Here is a 19,539-nt window from a genome sequence, read left to right on the forward strand (position 1 = left end):
GCTAACGCCGGGCACACAGCGTTAACACGGAGCACACAGCACTAACACCGGGCACACACAGCGCTAACACCGGGCACACAGCGCTAACGCCGGGCACACACAGTGCTAACGCCGGGCAAACACAGTGCTAACACCGGGCACACACAGTGCTAACACCGGGCACACAGTGCTAACACCGGGCACACAGCGCTAACGCCCGGCACACAGCGCTAACGCCCGGCACACAGTGCTAACGCCCGGCACACAGTGCTAACAGCGGGCACAGGCACGGCCCGAGCGGCCTCGCCCTGCCGCGGCAGGCTGGGCGTGCAGCAGGGCGCCGTGCGAGCGCGGCCCTCACCCATGGAACGGGCACGGGGTGACACCGGGGGTAACGGGAATCACAGAATAACCAGGCTGGAAGAGACTTTCAGATCATCAAATCCAACCCAGCCCCAACACCTCAACTAAACCCTGGCACCCAGTGCCACATCCAGGCTTTGTTAAACACACCCAGGGATGGATGGTGACTCTGCCACCTCCCTGGGCAGCCATTCCACCTTTATCACCCTTGCTGTAAAAAACTTTTCCCTAACATCCAACCAATATTTCCCTTGGCACAACTTGAGACTGTGACCTCTGGCTACGTCATTTGTCACCTGGAGAAAGAGCCCGAGCCCGCCTGGGCACAGCCTCCTTTCATTTCAGGAGCTGCAGAGAGCGAGCTGCAGGCGAGTTTGGTTTAAAGGTTTAAAGAAGCACTGCCTATTCCAGCAGTGAGTGAGTGTAGCCATGATATTTTCTGAAAATCCTTTCCTTAGGATTTTTCCTCCTGAGAAGCTGAGAGGCCTCAGGAACAAAATGTAACCAATGGTTATCTGCTGCTGTGGAATGCAACAGGTGCAGCTGGGATTGGGCCATGTGGTTGTTTCTAATTAATGGCCAATCACAGTCAGCTGGCTCAGTCTCTCTGTCCCAGACACAAGCCTTTGTTATCATTCTTTCTTTTTCTATTCTTAGCCAGCTTTCTGATGAAATCCTTTCTTCTATTCTTTTAGTATAGTTTTAATATAATATAGATCATAAAATAATAAATCAGCCTTCTGAAACATGGAGTCATCCTTGGACCCCTGTGAACACAGTCACATGTGTGCCACTGCAGACCATGGAAACCCTGCAGACCCTCCATGGCAATTCTCATTTAGCCCTACAAGTGAACCCACTCAAGGTTCTGGCCTTCTACAGCTGCACAGGTGAATTTTCAGCCAAACTGCTTCCAAATCTAAAAATAAAATACAAGCAACTTGATGATAAATACAAATGCCTAAATCAGCAAAGCAGAGATATTTCCACTCCACAAATATCACGGGTATCTACCTACAATAGCAAAGATTTTAAGAACTCAAGACATCTACAAAGTAGACTGGAAAGTTATTTTTAAAGATCATGTGGTACTATAAATATTTCCCAGCAGTTTAGTTCAACTGCCACATGAGCTGGCCCTATGGAATGGAAAATTAAATGTCCATTTAGTCAGGGTTTCTCCAGAAATCAGAATAAAAATATCACCATTTAGTTTTCTAAAAATATCTATGTACGGAAAACATAAAAGGCCTTTCTCAAAGGCCTCCTTCCCTCACAGTGCTCACACTGGTACCAAGAGTGGTCTCTCAGCCGTCAAGCCTAGATTGTCTCATTTTCCTCATGAAATACAGCTAATTTTCCACAAACAAAGATAATTTCATTTGATTTTTTTTTATCCCAGGTCCCTGATTATTTTGCCTGCTCATCTCCTGTAGCGTTATTCCTCTGGTGTTCCCATAACATTATGCACCAAGTTTTAAAACCTGAAGTCAGGATTTTAAACCCCGAGTTAAATTAAGGCTTTTAAACAATGAATGCAGTTTCTACTCAAATATTAATGCCTCTAAATAAAAATGGCCCAGTTTTCAAGAAATGCTGACCACCTAAATTTGCAATTGACTTACACAGGACTCAGAGATATGAAAAAAATGCAAAGATGTTAACTGGTTACAAATTAAAATTTAATTTAAGTAACTTCATTTGAACAGATGGTTAGATTAGATTACCTGTAGTCATCCCTTTTTACAAAAGTTATTCTACAATTCAATGACAACTGTGTCATTGAATATTCAATATATATTCAATTATATATATATTCATATATTCATATATTCATTATATATGTTCATATATATGTTCATATATATAATATATATATATTGAATATATTCACTCATATATTCATTATATATATATATTCAACTATATTCAATTATAACTGTGAATAAGACTGTCTTCAGAATTTTTTTTCCTGGAAAACAAGTCTACATATAGAGAACAACACTACTAAAATGGTATTCCAGACTCAGAGGAACTTATGGACTTGGCTGGCACAAGAAGGAAAATCTTACTTCCTGTTACTTTATACTCAGGCAAGCACACACATCTGCTGCACCCTCTGAAGAATATCCATGAGGAACTGAACAAGTGAATAACACTTCAGTCCCAGTTTCAGACAGACTTCTGCCAATGGCCAGGCAGGAGGTTATTCTGGAACAGCAAACAGGAACACAGCAGCTTCTCACAGCCAATTCACAGGCATCCTCTGCTCTACCCTGAGATCACTGCACAGTCACATGGAAATAGAAACAGGTTCAGGCCATCCTTTTGAATTGTGCAAGTGGACTGAGTTACAGGGAGAAGAAAAACTCCTTTCACATTTCCATATTGCCGTGTGAAACTGTCTTTAGAAGCATCCAATGACCAGATCACACACAAGCTGGGACACTATGGGAAAACATCCCCTTTCAGCTGGCTGGAATGCAGTTCTGCATGGTTGAGAAGGAAGGAGTATAAAGGAATGGAAGAAAACAGCAGCTCAGAAAAGCACTGTCATATGAGGAACAGTTCATTTGACACCTTCACCCACAGAGTCAGGGAGAGAAAAAGGAGAAAAGCTCAAAAGAAAAAAGCCCAGGCCAGTTATTCAGGATTTTATATCAACCGGGCTGTGAGAAAACATCTGGTAGAATCACCTTTAGAGGCATTTCTAACCAGCTCTCTTAGATATTTCAGAAAACTTCAACAGCAGCAGGCAGAGTGGGCCCTGGCACGAGGGGCAATGCATCTGCAGATGCTGTTCCTGTGCAGAAAGGAGGGACTGAAGATTTGGGAACAGATCAGAGCTGGTGAGTTCTCAGCCCTTTTGACCCTGCACTGGAGATCCTTCATGAACTAGAGGGAGTGCTGCCTTTTTCCCAGCCTGGAAATGAAACTTGAAATAATTTTAGTAAGGAGGTAACATAAGAGTAGATCTTTATTTGAAGGCCTTCAGGGGCAGTTATGGAGAGATCGTGTTAAAAAATCATGAAAAAAAAAAGAAAATAAAAAAAGGCAAAAACCAGACAGCATCAGGAGGCCAGCATGACATGTTAGGCTATGTTGAGTTCCAAGAATAGACCAAACATCGAAATGATGGCACACTCACTTGGATATTTTAAACAAACAAAACCAAGCTTAACAAAACAGGTGAATGGAGGGGGCAGGAGGGGGACTGGACAGTCAGACTGAATGGGAAAAGAGGAGGAGGAGGAGCTGAAGCAGAGTAAAGATGTGATTTGAGGCCAGGCAGTCAGGTGTTCCTCTAAAGCAGCACCAGTGCTGGTGCCAGCACAGTGAGGGTGCAGGGAGAAGCAAGAAGAGTGCAGAGGAGTGCAGAGGAGTGGCACAGTGGAGGAGCTGAAGCAGAGTAAAGATGTGATTTGAGGCCAGGCAGTCAGGTGTTCCTCTAAAGCAGCACCAGTGCTGGTGCCAGCACAGTGAGGGTGCAGGGAGAAGCAAGAGGAGTGGCACAGGAGTGGCACAGGAGTGGCACAGGAGTGGCACAGGAGTGGCACAGTGACAGCTCCTCGCAGCCTCGGGGCTGCCTGGCCACTTGACAGCTCTTAAGATCATTACAAATTGTAGGCAAAACCACAGCCTAAGGACCTGGCTTTCTAACAGCCCAAGCTATTATTAAACTACTCTGCAGTGTCTGTCAGGAATCTGAAAAGATGCATTAATAATCTGAGCTTTTATTACTTTATTGTACTAAGTACACTGTAAATAAAACTTCTTTGTTAAGTCAACTGTAGAGGCCTTGTCATTCCATTGCTCAACAAGAATTGTACCTGACTTCTTAACAGTCCAAAAACAAAACTAGGAAATAATAAACCAGGATTAGTTCTGCTCTCTGGGATTTCCTTGCCTGTTCTACCACTCAAAATAATTTTTTATTCCACTGTAAAGACAAAGGAAACATTCCACTTATAAGACATATAAATATATAAATAGTTCATATTTCCTCTCCTTTGGAATTGTACAAATGAACCTAGAGCATCAAATCTCACCAGGAGCTGGTTATTAAGATGTTACATCTAGATAACATTCTACTGTAAAAAAAGTTAAAAACTGAGGTTTTCCTCTAAGTGGATGGACACCTTGTCACACAGGGACTAAAAGATTCACCTTTTAATTATTTCTGGGATTTTGATCAAAACCTCTAGGAAAGGGGATTTAGTCTCCAGCAGACAGATTGCATGTATCTACAGAGGGAGGTGAACCAGTGAAATAAAAAGCAGTTGAGGATCAAGGAGGAGTGAAATTTTCACCTACAAGGAGGGCACACAGCCCAAAACACACAAGCAGCTTGTGCTTAAGTCTCATACAGAGATGCCATGCATCCTACAAAGTAGAAAGATGAGTTTTAATGGAAAAAAATATAGATTTTACATGCTTCATCTGACCAGGCATCCTTCCTGATGGGGTCTGTTTCTTACATAATCTGGATTTTTGCAGTTATTTTTCTTCCTACACCAGTTTCAATGCCCCCACCACAGATTCAGAGGTGGCTGCTCACAGCCATTTGTTACATGGACAGGACTGGTCAAGGACTGAGCAAACACTGAAGGAAATCAAACAACTCAACTCTAATGCAAATATTTAGATATATTTTATATATATTTTTCATAAAACTTACTTATAAAGACAAGTTGAAATACAATGCCATTTGGTAGAAAAAACACAATTCTACAAACCCTTTTTATCATGAAGATAAAGATAATAAAGCCAAAAGTAGCCCTGGCCATTCATCACAAGCACCAAAAAATATTTCAGATTAAGTAGGAATTACAGATTATTTGGCCTGAAAGGTACCCCTGGGAGTCAGCTGGTTCCAAGCTCAGCTCCAGCACTGAAGTTAAAGCATCTTGCTTAGGGTCTGCACACATAATTTTGCAAGTCTCCATGGATGGAGGCTCAGTGTCCCAGAAATACAGCAGCCCTTGGAGCCTCCAGCATCCCTTCAGCAGGGCCTGGCTGCTCCTGGGGTTACTTTTCCCCAGCTGTGAGAGTCAGCATCTGCTTCCAAGACTTCACAAGAACTCCATCTGGCTTTTTAACTGTGAATAGAGATGCTGAGAGAACTTTATTTTAATGCTAATTGGAATTTAAAAAGTCCAATTGCAAAATACCTTGTGATGATCCAAACACACACAAGCACATGAACTCCAACTAAAAACAAACAAACAAACGGGTTGCAAAACATTTCTCCAAAAAGGAAAAATCTGAATTAATTTTAAGTTGTAACAATGGAATTCTCTGAGTCTCTTAAAAAAAAAACACCAAAAAACCAAAAAGGGTGGGGGGGAGGGAAAAAACACAAGTTTACTGACTACTGAACACCTGAGCAAGTTTTGTGTCTGGCATAAGCCTAAGAACAATGATTTAAAATTACTAAAGAGGACATTCTTCATTTTATTTGTTTGGGGAGCTCAGCTGCAACTTTATTATTTATCTGTTTTAGTAACTTGATTACCAGAGTCAAGAATTAACTTGTCAAACTAAGTGTGCAGTTGGCAAATAGGTTGGTTTATTGTTTGTACTGGGACCTTGTGAACAGGTGCCTGTATTTCTACTGTGTAATCTAATAAGGCAGTAAAAGACAAATAACTCCACATAACACAGCTCCTGAACACTTCAGGGGTCAGAATTCAGAGTCAGGTGCCACAAGAATGTTGCATATGAGTATTTACCAGTCACTTGACATTTGGCCTAGATCAGGAACTGATGAAATTTAAATGTGCTGACTTAAAATTGTAGCATTTCTTTCAAGTACCTAGAGAAAGGGAACTAATGCACATCAACTTCTTTAAATTGAAAATTTTATAGAATTTTTTTCTTTAAGGCAGGAAATGGATCAATCCAAACGTTATTCTGTCAGTTAAAGACACTTTGTTCAAAACACCAAGGATGAAAAGCTTTTCTTGTCTGATTAGGTTCCACAAACATTGTTCTACCCAAATTATGACACCCCCTACACATCTGTGTTCAAAGAAGAAGCTAAGAGGAGTCATTTCCTCTTGGTAATAGAGTAAAATGCTAAAATATACTTCTTGTAAAGTAAAATGACTTCTCACCCTTCTCAGTTCTAATGGCCAGATCTTTTTCACTCCCAGCCAGGCATTCAGGACTATTCCCAGTGACTCCTGCAGAGTTCCATTCACACTACCACACAGCAGGAGGAAAATGCATCAGACACATGCATTTTGCATATTACATTTTACATCAGACATATGCATTTAAAATGCATCAGACAAATACAGCTTTTTCCCAGTTTCTAAGGAGAATATGTTTAAACATCTGACAATCCAATGCAAAGTGGCAGAGAAATGATTACATTTCCCATCTCAAGCACATGAAGGATACAGAAATTAAGAATTACACTGTATCAGGATACAAATGTTTATTTATCTGGTAGCAAAAAGTGCCATCCACAGTACCTGCATTAGGTAGAGAAGCTCCTTTTATCAGAAATGAGACACACATGTGTCAGCCCAGAATTCACAAAAGCTGGAAGTGAACTACAAACAGTGAAGGAAAGATGTCTCTGATATTCAGAAACTGAAAACCTAAGCAAGTTTGATGAATGATGGAACTGCAATACAGGACAAATAATACCCACAACAAAAATAAAGTCAGTCATAAGGGCCATGACTGGATCGTTACAGGCCAAAAAAAAACAAGTGTATTTTCAAATTCCCTGGAAAATACAAGCAGTGCTTTAACTCTTTCCAGCAAATAGGGGCTTATATGTAATGACATCTATACCAGACAACCCTCTGCTCAAAACCACAGGCAGCATACACAGCAGCCAAGAGAAAAACCTGAAACCCATCCCAATCTCACAAGATACAACTACTTCCAAGAGGGAAGATGGTTCAGTGAGAATCCATGAGTCCATTACCAGCTGATCAACTGAAATGAGTAGAGTCACCCATTTATATTTTTAATGTAACTACAACAAAGTTAAATACAATAAAAGCCTAACAATCATGCTGACTTTACAAGCAAAAGCCAATAGAAAACAACCCCAGAAAACCCCAGTCCTGTAATACTTACTCCAATGAACCTTCCCTGTTTCAGTTTGACTGTGTAGAGAAGATACTTTTATTAAACATTTTCTCCTATTACTCTTGTTTTTTCAGAAGATTCCACGAGATGACCTCAATGTGATCTAAAAAAAGTAAAACACAATTTCAATAATGTTATTGACCAAATGAGAAAATCAGCAATTTGTATTTGGTGTAAAAGCTGCACCAACTTTCTGTGCAGAAATACCTAAATAATCACACTATTTTTTACTGCCTTCAAATACTACAGCACCACATTCCTACTGCACAATTGTGATTAATCTAACAATTAAATTAATGTCAAATCCACAAACAACCTGCTAGCAGAAAGGAAAAAAAAGGAAGTAATAATTTGAATATGCAATTTATTCTAATAAGTCTTATGATCATGAATTAGTCAAAAGCATTTTTAGCTGCTAGAAATATTTTCAAATTTTTGTACCCTTAATTTGAACCAGACTAGCAGATCTCCATTGCATGTAAAGCCAAAAAAAAAAGGAGACAGAGTTGCCTTCTTATCCTAAGCACATTTTCTCTTTTTCCTCTGGACTGTAAGGTGATTTTGGTAGAGGTTTTTTGTTTGTTTGGGAGGATTTTGGTGGGTTTGGGTTTTTTTAAGAGTCTAATATCACCTGTAGTTCTACTATGGAGAAGCTGAGCTGATGACACAAGTGCCCCCATATTCCTAGTCACAGTTCAACCTGTGACAGGTTCAGAAGGTCTCTCATCAACCCACACCCTGCAGATGTAGAGGGCAGAACATCTCCACAGAGCCAAGGCATTATCCTCTCAGCTGTAGCCTGCAAATGGAGCTCTCAGGAAAGAGAAGAGAACAAAAACCATTCAATCCCCTGAGCACCCAGCAGGGCTGGCAGCTTGCACTGATGCTATCTCCAGGTTTGTAGGCCAAGCCACAAAGCACAAGACATGCAACTACCCTGCACTTCCCATAAACAATTCTTCTTCTAAACCACACCAGGCAGGTCCCCCTGAGCTCGTGAGAACATCACAGTGACCAGGAGGGAGGGAGGGAGGGCTGCCACTCCTCATCCTACAGAGCAGAATTCCTCTGGGAATTGGCACGTGGAGCCCCCTGAAGCAGCTCCAACTCTTCAGTGGCTTTGAGGGATAAATATTTACTGCCTCATGTACTTAGGTCTAAAAAAGGTTAAGTTACTGCTCCATGCACAACCTTCTGGTGCATAAAGGTGTTGTCACAAAATGGGTTTTCACCTGGTGTCCAAGAAGCCAGTCCACACACACTGAGTAATTTGATTTATTTACAGAGGCATGAGTTAGTCCAAAAACTTCTCATAATTAACGCCTAGGACCCTACAGCAGAGAACACACACAAGAGAAAGAAAATGACTAGAGAAAAATGAAGACAATAATATGTGATTTGGAAATTGCATGGACAAAGCATCAGTGTGAATTTCACAGAACCAAGGCTGAACCACCAGCCTGGAATTCATGTTTTACAGCCATGTCAATATTTGTGCTCGTGGAATCAGAAAAATCCTAATCAAAGGCTACTGGCCAGCAGGCAGGATCTTAGGAGGGGCTGTGAAATGCATCCTGCTATAGCTCACAGGCATGACAACAGAACTTCCACCCAAGGAAGAAATCCTGCATGACCTGTGGCCCCTCACACAAGGGGCACAGTGTGTGACTGAGCCATACCCATGGCAGGAGCAGGACACTGACCAAAAGCTGGATATTCCAAACTTCTAGAGGTCAAGGGCTAACTAGACACATGATGACCAATCAGATGGTGGGTGACCAAAAATTACCCAGGGTCTATAAATGGTACAGCTTAAACAAACCACTGCATTGTGAATAGCTGCTGTCACAGCTCCCTGTCCTGTTTCCCCTCTTTTCTCACAGCACTTTGGATCTCTGCAGCTCAGACATCACACTGACAACAGGCTGGTCCTCTACAACCAACTGTGGGGGATCTGCCAGCTCTTGAGACCTTAAACCATTTCTAAAGTACACAAACAAAGCACCCATTGCTACATCCAAGCATGAGAAACAAACCCTTCACTAGAGGATGAGAGTGTGCAGCCTTGTTTTTCTCACCAACCAACCAACCAACCCTTCCTGTTCTGCAGAGCAGCAGAGCAGGGGTTAAGAGAGGTGGTACCCAAGGGCTGCAGATCACACATGGGCAGCCAGGACACTTCCCACCTTCACTCCAGGAATGGAGAATTTTCTGGTTACACCCAGCAGACAGGGTACAAACCCTGCTGGCCTTTTACTGCCTGTGGGCAGCTGCTGAGGACTCCAACCACATCACAAACCTGCCAGCACCATCTTTGGGAACTGCCTAAGGACAGAAGGATTTGGAGGAACTGCCTCACAAACTGCAATCTCTGAGGACATCTCTTTTCCCCACTGCAGTTCTCTGGAGAACATGGGAAAAACAGAACTGGCAGCTGGACACTACAGACAGGCTCTCTTCTGGGTCTGCTGGGTGTGACCCCAGCCAGAAACACACCCCAGAACCACTCTGGGCCCACACCCATGTAACTTCTTCTGACAGCACCCACCAGGGACCCAACAGAAATCCTTTTCCATTCCAGTTGCAACTTCTGCATGAGAAATTGCATTTGGCAAAATAATAATTTTCGTGAATCCTTTAATCACACCCTCATTACACAGATAGTGATTTTATGTAAATCACGACTTGTTTTTTCTAAAACATTAACAATCTTATGAGGCAATTCAGCAATCATAACACTGTGTGGTGGCAATCAAAATGCCTGTGACAATACAGAAAAACTTTTTAGAGCTCTTCACCGACACTCCCTATGTCCAAAGAAACACTTATGAATGTATTACCAAAAAAAATTATATCACAAGGACAGAAAGGGAGAAGAGCTACAGGAAACTTTTTCCTAAAATTCCTGTGTGGCATAATGTTAAACAATTACAAACCAAGAGAATAGGCCACTCACAAAGACAAAGAAAAGGAAAAAGAGAAGAGAGAAAAAAATAATTCATAAGCAATGTAAGGTGTCACATAGAAATTACTGGGCTAATTGTGGCCCTATTGTCTTCTGCTCTAAAACAATTTCTAGGCCCATCTGACAGGCTGCTGCTCTGTCAATTCTTCCAGAGAACACAAAAAATCCATTTGTCAGAGAGGATGCTCCAGGTTTACTTCAGGATAAGGAACTCTGAGTGGGCTGAATGACAAAACACAGCAGTTTCTTGGGTACTTCTCTGTGATTAAATCTCTTGCCCTGGAAGAAAACACTAAACAGACATGAGGAGAGACTAGCAGAAGTTTAGGACAGTGATACACATCTGGGGCATTTTAGAGCTTTTGGTTCACAGCTTTGGTCCCCTCAAAGCTGCCTTGAGCATTTCATGCTCTCAGCAGTGCTGACGACTGGACAAGTGAATATCAAAGTGAATTAGCTGCTGTGGCAATGAAGAAACTCACCATTTCACCAAGTCAGGGACAAGAAAGTGTGAAGGATCAGTAAATACACCAAGTATCTTCAACTTTAAAAAATACTGAAACATATAGAGCAACTCAGTCTGAAGTTCCAACAATAACAGACACAAAATTCTTCAAGAGCATTCAGTGCCAGTAACTAAGCTATCACAACTCAAGTGCAGGAACTAAAATACTGAGCAGTGCACATGTGCCTAAATGACAGCAACTTCCAGCTTCTGCACACTATGCACAGCTGAGGGCCCAGGCTGAAAATGCAGGTTGAATCCTAGCTCAGAAAGGAATATTTCATGTCTGTTACACAGTGGTGTGTGGCATCTGACCAGGGAGCAGAGCTCAACACAAGCACTGCCCCAGCAATGCTGTGCCCAGAGTCCCCTCAGCAGCACAGAGCAGCTCTGACCTCTAAAAGGTGGCACCTATTTCTGCAGTGACATCAAGAGACAAAACTGACAGTGGACAGCACACTGCTACACACAGGACAGCATTCTTCTTTGTGCTCTACTTTTGCAGGTGTTGGTGTTTGGTCAGAAACCAGTAATATCCTTTGAAAAGCCTCAGACTTCTCTGAAATGTGAAACCCACGTATCTTGTACCAAATCTTTTAACCAAAACTGAACAGGCACAGAGCAACAAGTTCCCACTGCACAAGAACAGACACAGAAAAAGAAAAAAAAAAAAAAAAGGCAGAGACAGAAATTGCAGAGCACCAAATGAGTTCAAAAGAGATATCTATGTCAGAATTGTAAGTCAGGTTATGTCCATTCTTATTCCTGAAGCTGGGCAAAGCAGAGAGCACTTAGCATTTTCCAGTATTATTCTTTTAAGTTAAACAGATAAAAACATGATTTGAAGGCTAGATTCAGTTATGCCTTCATCCAGAAGTCGATACCATAATTACATTTCTGCAGTGGGTGACTGAGGGCAGGAGCCCTGTCTCCCACCACAGTGACTCACAGTCTGAGGGAGCCTTGCTCACCCTTCCCAGAGCTCTGCCTCACTGAGCCCTGGCTCACCTCTGAAATCCCCTGCAGTGCCCAACAGGCTCGGTTAAAACTCATTTATACTCACACAAGCACAGACTAATACGCTTCACAATGAATCATGTTTTCACTTGGTTACACGTGCTGCTGAGTTCCCTTCCAGTTTAGATCTGCAAGACAACATCAAAACGATCTTGCAGGTTTTCCCCTTGATTTTGAACATAGTCTTTCTTTTGACCACAGTGATTCTTTAACAGGGTGTCAGTTACAGGCATTTGAATTTATCTGGGAGGGTGTGTCCCTCCCTCCCAGTGATGTATCCTGCCTGATGGTGCTCAAGAATAACCCAGTAACTCTCCTGCTAATTCTATCTTAGAACTCAATCCGATTGGAGTTTTGAGGAAAATAATCTTTTTTCCTTACAATAAAGTCAAACTTAAGAGCAAAAGACTGTTGGCACTTACTGGCACTGGAAAATGAAGGACTTTCCATTAAAGCAGCAGGAACAGATAGTTCCAGACAGGAAGGAATCACCTGCACTATTTAGGATCAACAAACAGAAACCTAAACAAAAATAATTCGTTTTTATTTTCCCAGAACGTTTCACTTGTTTTTTTCCTGCTCTGTCACCTCCAAAAGAAATGCCTCTGGGCAAAGCAGAAGGGGAACACATCACTGCTAGGGAAGCTTAACAAAAAGAGGCTCCTAGACAGCAAATTTTCCTCTCACACTGTGCCAGACAGGCAGACATTCCCTGACCTGAGGGCAGAGGGCTGACCTGGAGATGGGCAAGGACTGTGCTGAGGGAGACCCAGCGATGCCCTCAGCACTCAGGGCTGGCTGCCAGTGCTGATCACTTCTAATGACAAGTGCAGGGGAAGAGAAGCTCCCAGGAGAGGCTCTGGGCTGGAGGATGTGCTCTGTCTGCTACTCCACGCTTCAAAAAGCACAAAGTTCAAGGCTGCTGTGACGGTTCTGTGAAAACAGCAGTGTGTTTGTTATTTCAGATGACTCACAAACAAATGCTTAGATCTGCTTTATACTGCTCCACAAACACAGAATCAAGTGAGCAACACTTTCCAGCTTTCTACTGCTCCACAAACACAGAATCAAGTGAGCAACACTTTCCAGCTTTCTAGTGCTCCACAAACACAGAATCAAGTGAGCAACACTTTCCAGCTTTCTAGTGCTCCACAAACACAGAATCAAGTGAGCAACACTTTCCAGCTGGTTTCCAGTTCCGCCGCAGCACGGGGCACAAGTGATGCCCCAGCTGGCTCAGCAGCCCAGGGCTGGGACAAAGCCCTGAACAGACTCATCCATGTGAAGATGGAATTCCTCCCAGGGCCCACAGATCACTTCCACCTCCACCTCCCTGCAGCTTCTCCACCTCTGGTTCACTCCATGGGCTGAGAGCAGTGAAGAGCTGGAAGCTGTGGTCACAGAGCAGTGCTCCTCTTCCCAGAAATCCTCACCTGCACGTGAAATGGGAGGCCCAAAGGCTTGAGCTGAGCCAGCCTAACCACTGAGCAGCAGTTTAGGCAGGTGCAGACAAAGCCAGCATCCTGCACAAGCCCTTGTGACACCTACAGAGGTGTTTGCAGGAGTCAATGAACCCCCCCAGCCAGCCTGGCTGCCATCCCTGCACACCCTCAGCAGCCCTGGCACCCAAATTCAGCTTTCCACATCCTACAACAGGCTGCAGGCAATAATAAAATATTTGATGCTGCATGGAATTTCATTACATCTGAAGCAGTATTTAAGGACAGAAGTCTCAGGGACAAGGGCAGGGGCATTAACTGCCAGCAGCACAGCAATTCCTGTTTCTTTGGTCTTCTTTCACAACACAATCACATCCCATACTTTTGTTTTTTAAGCTGCTCCTGAATCTAGAGTTAATTACTGGGCAGAACACAAGGACTTACTCTCGAACAAAATTACCCCTGCACCATTACTTTTAATAAAGAAACCTTATATTTGTTTAATGAGATCTTTTCAGCCATTCTCAAGTTTATGGTGTCCTTTCTCATTATTTCTCTCTGATTGCCCTAAACTCTGAAAGGCCAAGGTGCATAAGGACTGACAAAGCACTTCCTCTGAATTCAGGAACGCCTGAACATGGCCCTTATTGCTGATGCATTTTCTACTCACCACTGTGTCACAGACGTAAAAACACTGAAAAACACCACCTGGTTCCACCCAAAAGTTACTACATGAATAAATATTTACCTGCACTTTCAACAGAGAAATACAGCAGTGAGTCCTCATCCTGTTTCTGTGAAGATCCCACCACAATTACTTGAAATGTAATTAGTAGCACTGCTTGTGATTTCTGTTTCTTGTGATCTGTGTAGTCTATTTTCTTCACTATTTGCATGTCCCCACGTTTCACTTCCCAGTTACATTCTGTGAAATGCCTAATATGGTGAAACTACCCAAATTTACTTCTATTTAGTTCCCAAATTCTGCTTTTTGTTGTGCTCATATTTGAATTTATAGAAATGAGAACACAGAATTCAAAAGCAAGACTGAACAATTTGTCAGTTATTAATTATTCTGAGCCATTTTGTGAAGGTGCTGCCCACCCTGCTCCAGGTATCACTTGAAAAGCTTTGTTCTTTATGATTAAAACAAACTCCCAAGTGGGGATTGCAAGGGACTATGAACCAACACAGAAACACCAAATTTATTTTACAGACATGCTGCTGCAGTCCATCTTGCTCTTTGATTCCAAATATTACCACATAATACATAATAACAGCATTCCATCACTAACAACATGCCTACAGTAAATTCCACCTGAAACTAGAAGAAATCACTAAGAATAGTTCCTGTGCTGAAGAAGGAAAAATAAAAGTATCTAATAAATGCAGTTTACCTCCAGCTACATCCAACACTCAAAAGCAAATCTATTAGCTCTTTTAGATCATAAAAGTGTGCATTTTAATCTGCTCTTGCTCCCTACTCCCTCCTCTTTCAGGCAGTGAGGCCTCATAGAAAAAATATTTAAAATATGAAGCATAATTTCAGCATGATAATTTATAATACTATAATATATACTATATATATGTGTATATATATATATATATATATATATATATATACACACACACACTATATACTATAATACTATAGCCTGGGATTAGTTCAGATTTTTGAGTTTTAAGAACTCAAAATCTGAACTAATCCCAGGCTAGAAGCGAGGGAGTGCTTGGTTTCAAAAACAAAAACAAAACAAAATAAACAAACAAAATCCTAAACCCACCAAAACCAAAAACACACCACAAAAGAAAAACAAATACAAAAGACAATCCTCCTGTCCTCAAACTAACAGTTTAAATGTGAATCTGGATCCAAAAGTCAGATTTGAGTAGTATTCACATTTTTTACACTGCCTTTGGACATAGCACCTAACATTACAGAATATTTGATGTGAGAACAAACCAACCAACCCAAACCCTTCCATCTTCCTCAGCTGCAGTGCTCAGCTCAGGAATTCAGACTACTGGCATTTTATGGCTTCCCTCATTAATGAAAGGTTGCAGTCCCAGCTACCTGTTTCACAGGCTCCTTTCTGAGAGAAGCAGAAGCATTTTGGGGTGCCAGGAGCCCTGCAGAGAGAAATTCCCTCGCATGTTGTGAGCAGAGGCTGAGCAGGGCTGGGCTGTGACTGCCCCAGCAATGGCACCTCCTCCTCCTCCTCCTCTGGCACTTCCACATGCAGGCTGGGGAGGATGGAGCAGAGGCTCCATCCAGGTACACTATGGGCTGTGTTTATTTTATATTCTATATTTTAGATATTATTGTACATCGTATATTTTAGATATTATTATTTTATTTATCCTGCTGTCACTCGGTCATGACACCAGTACTGACACCACTGTCTGCCAACAGGCATCTCAAAGCCTGATAAATGACCATGAGCTCCTTCACTGCATTCTGCACCCCAGCCTGCTTCACCTCCAACCTGCAGGAGCAGGAGGACAGCATCTGTATTTAGGAAAGCAATTATTAAAATATGACAAAATCAGACACCCAAAAAGTGACTCTTGCAACCGAAAGCAAAGGCTTTTCAGTTTTCACACAAACAATGATGGCTTGATCAAGATAGAAATTTCTCAGCACCATACTTGACTGCAGAAAAGCTCAAAAAATATTTCCCTAAACCCCTTTCAAATTTTCTCCCAAGATAAGTGAGAAAGAAAACAAAGCCCCTTTAAAATCCTACTTTACTTCTCACCTGTACATTGCAAGAAAAAAGTACATCACAGAATGACAGAAAGTTTAACAACAAACCATTGCCTTTGCCACTACACCCCAACAAATCTTTTTTCAGCTTAACTGGTCTGTTAACCACCAAAATGTAGGTGCTTGAGCCTAAGGTTTCAGGGATACTGCCATTTTGAAGAACTCTTCCTGTATGGGGGTCTAGCCACTGCCTCTTTTTCAAGAAAATTGTCATTACATAGGTAGAAATGCTTGATCACTGCACAAATAGAGCTAAAAACCACCTGAAGAGTAGCGTGCTACTTTCCTGGCCAACAAGTCCCAGTTAAATCAGCAATGAAGAAGCAACTTAGGGCATCAAGAGAGTGGAAAACTTTTACAAAATTGGTATATATTGTCTGGTTCTTTCAAGCTTTATCAGTACAGCACACAGAGGCTGCAGCTCTCATTCTCCTGAGGCAATAACCCCAGGAATTCACCCCTAAGCAGTGATATACCAGGATTTTAAAAACTGGCACGTAGTGATGGGAAGACAAAAGGAGCCACCAAATGCTGAAGGCCTCTATAAATCCTGTACTTGTACATAATAAAAGCTGACGAGTTACCAAACTACAAATAAATCTGAAAATTCAGCCGTGGTTTGGGAAATTCACATGAAAAAGAAAGTAACTTGAGGACACTAAAATGATGAGCTGCAGAGATAGACTAAGGCAAGAATTGCTCTGCCTTCTCATGAAATTTACCCAGAAGTTAAATGGAACCGAAATAACTCAGAAAACAGCTATAAATAGAAAGGGGTTAATCATTCAAATTTCTATTCCCATGACAAGAATACACTAAAGACTCTAACTTTTTAATCTTATGATATGATGCTTTAAAAATACTTCAGCTGCTGCACTACAATCTGCCTCTACCTACTTTTTAAGAATAATTTCTCCTCTATTTTTTTAAGCACGATAAAGGAGATTTTCTTTTGACAAAACCATTTTCACTGACAGTCACCAAAGCGAGCCTGTGCATCAGCTGGAACAACTATATGTGATCACTTAAATGGATCTTTTTTTTAATGGGGCTATTTAAAAACACATTTACCTTTTCCCCATCCTATTATAAAGCACATAAAACTTATTTGTCATCGATTTCAACTAGCAGAGCTGCTACAAAGTATTTTTCAATTAAGTGTTTGCATTTATCCTAAAAGCAGCAGAGAAACTTAGACTCATTAGGGCTGGAAAAGGCCTCTAAGGTGATGGAGTCCAACTTGTCCCAGCACTGCCAGGCCCATCCCCAAGCCCTGTCCTCAGCATCACATCCATTGTATTTGTTCAAGGACATGAATTCAAGTTTACCACGCAAAGAAAGAAAACTGCCTCACCCTCGCTGCACAGATAAAAACACACACCAGGATAAGCCAATGCCTCTGAACTCACACAGAGCCTGTGACACACTTGGAAATAGAATCTAATTATTACAAATCCCCAGCCAGTGCTTTACTCACAGTATTTCCCATCCAAGTAAATTAATGCTGAAGCTTTTCAGTTAAACCAAATGGAGTATGAGAAATAATACACAGAGAGAAGGTCTTTATTCAAAATGTAGAAACAGATAAAGACTTCTGTCATTTTGTGGTGCCCAGCAGGTTTACCAGAAAGTGAGTTGTAACCCAGCATATCTGCAGTGACAGAAATTAGGACAGCACCCAATATCTGCATTCAGCTGCTGCAGATCACCATTGACTACTCATACAAGAAATTGTGACAAAAAAACTTTATTATGGTCATAACATTCTTTCCAACTTGTTAAGTTACATCCTCACATTCTTGCCAAACCTGCTTTTATTGAAGAACTCTACTAAACACTCAGCTTTTCCTTTTTATGCAGAACTTTTCTGCTCTTCCCTCTCACTGCAACTCTTCACGCACCAGATTTATTTACAGCACCCAGAGGAAACAGAAGCTCCCAGTTATCAAAAGAGACTGCAGAATGCAAATAAACAATTGTTATGCATTTATGTCAGCTGGACTCTAATTTGTGCAGAATGACACTGGGTATAAAAAAAATGGTATCCTAATGTCACTGTCATGGTTTATGAAAAATCCCTTTGCCAGGAATTTTCTCCTGAGAAACCTCAGAAAAAAAAATGTAACAAAAATTATCTGATTGCTTGAAATGTGGTTTAGAAGTTGTTTACCAACAGGTGCACCTTTAATTAGTTCCATGTGAATTGTTTTTAATTAATGACCAATCCCAGTCCAGTTGTGTTGGGACTCTGGCCTGTCACAAGTTTTTTATTATCACTCTTTTCTAACCTTCTGATGTCTCCTTTCTCTTTCTTTAGTGTAATTTTAGTATATCATTTAATATAATATCATAATATAATAAATCAACCTGCTAAGAACTTAAGAGTCAATTCTCATCTCTTACCTCATCCTAGAGATCCTCACAACAACACCACAACAGTTAATAACCACATCCTAATAGTTAAAGCAACAATTAAGTAAACAAAACATCACTGCTGTTACTATTACTCAGACAAAAATAGAGTTAGGTCATTACTCTGAGCTTACTAAAATTTTCAACATAGCTAGAGGTCACCTAATTCAAGTGTAAATAAACATTTATATTAAAAAAATATTACCTCCCTACATTACTACCACTAGTAGGAGATGTAAAAAAGACCCTCTGAAGTGCTGGGGAAGTAAAACTGGCCTAGCATGAAGACTCTCAGTATTCTACACATCTGGAGAGTGATATCTCTATCTCTAAACACATGGGCAATTTTGCAGTTGTTTGCACACAGCTTGTAAAAGCTTTAAATAATTTTATTGTGTTATAAGTTAGATATGTAACCAGATACAGATTATCAGTATATTCTAAAGTGGTTTTTTTATTTTTAATAAAATATAAAAGGATTTGTCAAAAGTATTGTATCTGTCTTACATGGATACTAAAAAGCAGAACAACGTTAGCTACTGAGCATAGATAATCAGTCCCTCCTCATTTTTCTTTTTGACAATAGAAAGGAAAGTCTCTTTTTTTGCTAGCAAGTCCTGTGCCAACAATTAATGTACCATTTGGTGCTGACAATCTGCCAGACTAATGGTGTTTTGCTTCACTCTGAGGGTTCAGAAACTGCTGCTCACTTTCCGGTCAGCATTCATCAGATTCCTCCCATGAAAAGGGAAATAAGGCAGCTCTGCTTAGACACAGACACACCTCAGTCATTACCACAAGTAAATAAACTTCAGCAGAAGCACACGAGTGCTCCTCACCTCCTGCTGTTGTGGCTCAATCCACAATTCCTCAATTTCACTTAAACCTGGCATAGGACAGGATAAAATCATGGAATCATTTAGCTTGGAAAAGACCCTTAAGAGCAAGTTTAACCATTAACCCAGTGCTGCCAAGCCCAGCA

At 41.3% G+C, this 19,539-nt stretch overlaps 1 protein-coding gene across 2 annotated transcripts in view; it reads right to left on the reverse strand.

Annotated features, from left to right (window-relative positions):
• Nucleotides 1-19,539, reverse strand: part of PIK3CB (phosphatidylinositol-4,5-bisphosphate 3-kinase catalytic subunit beta) — a 93,719-nt gene that overhangs the window by 44,879 nt on the left and 29,301 nt on the right. For both annotated transcript variants that reach the window (XM_054639425.2, XM_054639424.2), the window contains one exon: nt 7,441-7,555. The gene's annotated coding sequence lies outside the window, so the exon portion shown is untranslated. The remainder of the gene's footprint in view (nt 1-7,440; nt 7,556-19,539) is intronic.

Source organism: Agelaius phoeniceus, chromosome 10, assembly GCF_051311805.1.
Source record: "Agelaius phoeniceus isolate bAgePho1 chromosome 10, bAgePho1.hap1, whole genome shotgun sequence".
Classification (NCBI taxonomy): Eukaryota; Metazoa; Chordata; class Aves; order Passeriformes; family Icteridae; genus Agelaius; species Agelaius phoeniceus.